The following is a 5,614-nucleotide window of genomic DNA, read 5'->3' on the forward strand; positions in this document are numbered from 1 at the left end:
GGAACTGAAATAAAACTGACATCCACTCGCCTTCCTGCGCTGCTAAATGCTTGGCCCAGAAGCACTACAAAGAAAGCCCTCTTCCCTACTGTTACTGCATTGCCAAAATGGCCTTTAAGTTAGACTCTACCTGCTACTTTTGTCTTCATAAAGCGCAAGGCAGATTATTTCATCGTTAATTGATTGCTGTATTTGTTTGCGTGACATTTGCCAAAACAAAATATATTATTTCATCAAATGTAGCGCGCGTCGATGTGAAGGACAAGGCCCCGCAAGGCAACTCTCACCCTCGGAAATGAACGCTTGTAGACCGTTGTGTAGACCGTGGCTGTTTCTTCGCAGTTTTCTGACTTGTCAGGGGGATGTTTGCCCCCAAATTCACCCAAAAGGTGTATAATAATACCCCTCAAAGATAAAATTAACCTTTGTATGAATTCCATGAAGAAAACGGCAAAATATGACGAAAATCCCACGGTCTACACTCAAAAGGAGAATAAGATCTAGAGTACTTCAAATTCAATTCTCAGAAAGTGTAGACCGTTGACACTTTCCTGAATTTCTTCAGTTTTACAACTTGTATCGATCTGAAAACCTACAATATTTTTTATACCAGCCATGCACACCTACTGACGAGGTTTCGTCTACTTTCTTTGAAAAATACGATTTTAATGAACATTTTAAATGTGTAGACCGTGGCTGTAGACCGTTGGTAACCATTGGCAATAGGCATTTTCATACTACATCACGTGCCCATTAGGAAAGGAGCGTTCTTTCAGTTCCTAGCATACTTTAACAATGGAAAACGAACAATTATAATTGGCACAAACCATTTTCCAATTACTGGGACAAGGGAAGATAGAAAATAATAGGGAATGGGGTGTCTATGAGCGCTACCATGTTGCCACATGTGAATGCGAAGGAGCATAGCCTAAGCAAATTTATTAAATTCGTAGATGGTTTTGGGAGGGTTATGGTGGATAAAATTGAGCCATTTGAACAGTTTCTCACCAGCATGTTGTTTGCAATTATTTATATCATGCATGGTTTGTAGACATTCTCATGAATTTTCTTGTTTTTTCATCAACAATTAAACCATAAATAAGGGGACTTTTCAGCAAAAAAACACTTTTTCAAAAGCACTAAACTACACTGTTTTTCCTTTGAAAATTGATAGTTTTCTTAAACCGATGATCGAATTCTGCACAAAATACTTGTATTCAATAATGATTTAAATGATATTGACGGAAAAAATCAGTAGAATGTTTTTTGTAACAAATAACAATACTCGGATATCTACTATATCAATCGTTCAGAGTCCAAGCCCCCTCCCCCCCTTTTAACTGGGTAAAGAGTGAAAATTTCGAATTTTCATTAGTAGCAGTGAGATCAGCACCATCGAAAACCCTAGGGTAGCACAATGTTTTGATATCGCAGATTGCTGTTTTCGAGAAAATTTTCAGACTGTCTGAATTTCATTTTGAAGCTTATTAGATATTCCACCAAAACCAATATCCTCCTATAGGTTTTTGATGGTGCTGATTCCATTTCTGCCATTTTCAACATCGTACGTGTTACCGATAAGGAGATATGGGGGTATTGTCTCTTTTCGGGGGTGGGGGTAAGCTACCCCCATAAAACTAAATGCCATATTTCAATTAAGGTGAAAATTGCTAAAATCAAAATCGATTTCCAATAAATAAGATCAAGATTGTATTTTGAATCTTTTCAAAGGCTCGTAGCCAGATGGCTGTCTAAGAAATAATGGGATAGATGAAGGAGACAAATATGAGTGGCAGCTAGAAAATAATCTAAAAATGGAAAGGATGCAATTTTATAAAAGTGACATCGATTCCTCTGTTTCATGTTTCTAATTATAGATAAGGTCGTATTTGAGAATTATGTCGGGTAGTTGCTCTCCTTTTATCACGGATTTACAAGTTGTCATTCATATAGGCCCTTGTTGTGCAATTCAGTGCCCAAATGACAAATTTCAGAGTGTTTACCTAAATTGTAGAAAGGAACCCCGTGTTTCCCACATCAGAGTTCCCAACTGATTGATCTACTATTCCATGTTGGTTGGTAAGGGAACTGAAATAAAACTGACATCCACTCGCCTTCCTGCGCTGCTAAATGCTTGGCCCAGAAGCACTACAAAGAAAGCCCTCTTCCCTACTGTTACTGCATTGCCAAAATGGCCTTTAAGTTAGACTCTACCTGCTACTTTTGTCTTCATAAAGCGCAAGGCAGATTATTTCATCGTTAATTGATTGCTGTATTTGTTTGCGTGACATTTGCCAAAACAAAATATATTATTTCATCAAATGTAGCGCGCGTCGATGTGAAGGACAAGGCCCCGCAAGGCAACTCTCACCCTCGGAAATGAACGCTTGTAGACCGTTGTGTAGACCGTGGCTGTTTCTTCGCAGTTTTCTGACTTGTCAGGGGGATGTTTGCCCCCAAATTCACCCAAAAGGTGTATAATAATACCCCTCAAAGATAAAATTAACCTTTGTATGAATTCCATGAAGAAAACGGCAAAATATGACGAAAATCCCACGGTCTACACTCAAAAGGAGAATAAGATCTAGAGTACTTCAAATTCAATTCTCAGAAAGTGTAGACCGTTGACACTTTCCTGAATTTCTTCAGTTTTACAACTTGTATCGATCTGAAAACCTACAATATTTTTTATACCAGCCATGCACACCTACTGACGAGGTTTCGTCTACTTTCTTTGAAAAATACGATTTTAATGAACATTTTAAATGTGTAGACCGTGGCTGTAGACCGTTGGTAACCATTGGCAATAGGCATTTTCATACTACATCACGTGCCCATTAGGAAAGGAGCGTTCTTTCAGTTCCTAGCATACTTTAACAATGGAAAACGAACAATTATAATTGGCACAAACCATTTTCCAATTACTGGGACAAGGGAAGATAGAAAATAATAGGGAATGGGGTGTCTATGAGCGCTACCATGTTGCCACATGTGAATGCGAAGGAGCATAGCCTAAGCAAATTTATTAAATTCGTAGATGGTTTTGGGAGGGTTATGGTGGATAAAATTGAGCCATTTGAACAGTTTCTCACCAGCATGTTGTTTGCAATTATTTATATCATGCATGGTTTGTAGACATTCTCATGAATTTTCTTGTTTTTTCATCAACAATTAAACCATAAATAAGGGGACTTTTCAGCAAAAAAACACTTTTTCAAAAGCACTAAACTACACTGTTTTTCCTTTGAAAATTGATAGTTTTCTTAAACCGATGATCGAATTCTGCACAAAATACTTGTATTCAATAATGATTTAAATGATATTGACGGAAAAAATCAGTAGAATGTTTTTTGTAACAAATAACAATACTCGGATATCTACTATATCAATCGTTCAGAGTCCAAGCCCCCTCCCCCCTTTTAACTGGGTAAAGAGTGAAAATTTCGAATTTTCATTAGTAGCAGTGAGATCAGCACCATCGAAAACCCTAGGGTAGCACAATGTTTTGATATCGCAGATTGCTGTTTTCGAGAAAATTTTCAGACAATGCCTGCCAAAAGTCTTGGAACACTGACATCAATTTCCAAGGTCAAAACCAATCATCCCCCTCTCCCCCACGGAACAATGTTGGTTTACTATCAAACGGACTAGGATTTTAGGAAGCACTTTCTTTTGCGCTTCTTTTATGATATTTCTCTAAATCATCAACATTGTTTGAGGGGGAAGGGGGCGGAAGTAGCAATTTTTTTTCATGAAAGGAATGAAAGATATCAAATGCAGCGTAAATTGGTGGGTGTTCCAAGTACTTTTGGCAGGCATTGTCTGAATTTCATTTTGAAGCTTATTAGATATTCCACCAAAACCAATATCCTCCTATAGGTTTTTGATGGTGCTGATTCCATTTCTGCCATTTTCAACATCGTACGTGTTACCGATAAGGAGATATGGGGGTATTGTCTCTTTTCGGGGGTGGGGGTAAGCTACCCCCATAAAACTAAATGCCATATTTCAATTAAGGTGAAAATTGCTAAAATCAAAATCGATTTCCAATAAATAAGATCAAGATTGTATTTTGAATCTTTTCAAAGGCTCGTAGCCAGATGGCTGTCTAAGAAATAATGGGATAGATGAAGGAGACAAATATGAGTGGCAGCTAGAAAATAATCTAAAAATGGAAAGGATGCAATTTTATAAAAGTGACATCGATTCCTCTGTTTCATGTTTCTAATTATAGATAAGGTCGTATTTGAGAATTATGTCGGGTAGTTGCTCTCCTTTTATCACGGATTTACAAGTTGTCATTCATATAGGCCCTTGTTGTGCAATTCAGTGCCCAAATGACAAATTTCAGAGTGTTTACCTAAATTGTAGAAAGGAACCCCGTGTTTCCCACATCAGAGTTCCCAACTGATTGATCTACTATTCCATGTTGGTTGGTAAGGGAACTGAAATAAAACTGACATCCACTCGCCTTCCTGCGCTGCTAAATGCTTGGCCCAGAAGCACTACAAAGAAAGCCCTCTTCCCTACTGTTACTGCATTGCCAAAATGGCCTTTAAGTTAGACTCTACCTGCTACTTTTGTCTTCATAAAGCGCAAGGCAGATTATTTCATCGTTAATTGATTGCTGTATTTGTTTGCGTGACATTTGCCAAAACAAAATATATTATTTCATCAAATGTAGCGCGCGTCGATGTGAAGGACAAGGCCCCGCAAGGCAACTCTCACCCTCGGAAATGAACGCTTGTAGACCGTTGTGTAGACCGTGGCTGTTTCTTCGCAGTTTTCTGACTTGTCAGGGGGATGTTTGCCCCCAAATTCACCCAAAAGGTGTATAATAATACCCCTCAAAGATAAAATTAACCTTTGTATGAATTCCATGAAGAAAACGGCAAAATATGACGAAAATCCCACGGTCTACACTCAAAAGGAGAATAAGATCTAGAGTACTTCAAATTCAATTCTCAGAAAGTGTAGACCGTTGACACTTTCCTGAATTTCTTCAGTTTTACAACTTGTATCGATCTGAAAACCTACAATATTTTTTATACCAGCCATGCACACCTACTGACGAGGTTTCGTCTACTTTCTTTGAAAAATACGATTTTAATGAACATTTTAAATGTGTAGACCGTGGCTGTAGACCGTTGGTAACCATTGGCAATAGGCATTTTCATACTACATCACGTGCCCATTAGGAAAGGAGCGTTCTTTCAGTTCCTAGCATACTTTAACAATGGAAAACGAACAATTATAATTGGCACAAACCATTTTCCAATTACTGGGACAAGGGAAGATAGAAAATAATAGGGAATGGGGTGTCTATGAGCGCTACCATGTTGCCACATGTGAATGCGAAGGAGCATAGCCTAAGCAAATTTATTAAATTCGTAGATGGTTTTGGGAGGGTTATGGTGGATAAAATTGAGCCATTTGAACAGTTTCTCACCAGCATGTTGTTTGCAATTATTTATATCATGCATGGTTTGTAGACATTCTCATGAATTTTCTTGTTTTTTCATCAACAATTAAACCATAAATAAGGGGACTTTTCAGCAAAAAAACACTTTTTCAAAAGCACTAAACTACACTGTTTTTCCTTTGAAAATTGATA

This window comes from Rhopilema esculentum, unplaced genomic scaffold (genome assembly GCF_057945365.1).
Source record: "Rhopilema esculentum isolate cy_ngs unplaced genomic scaffold, ASM5794536v1 HiC_scaffold_32, whole genome shotgun sequence".
Classification (NCBI taxonomy): domain Eukaryota; kingdom Metazoa; phylum Cnidaria; class Scyphozoa; order Rhizostomeae; family Rhizostomatidae; genus Rhopilema; species Rhopilema esculentum.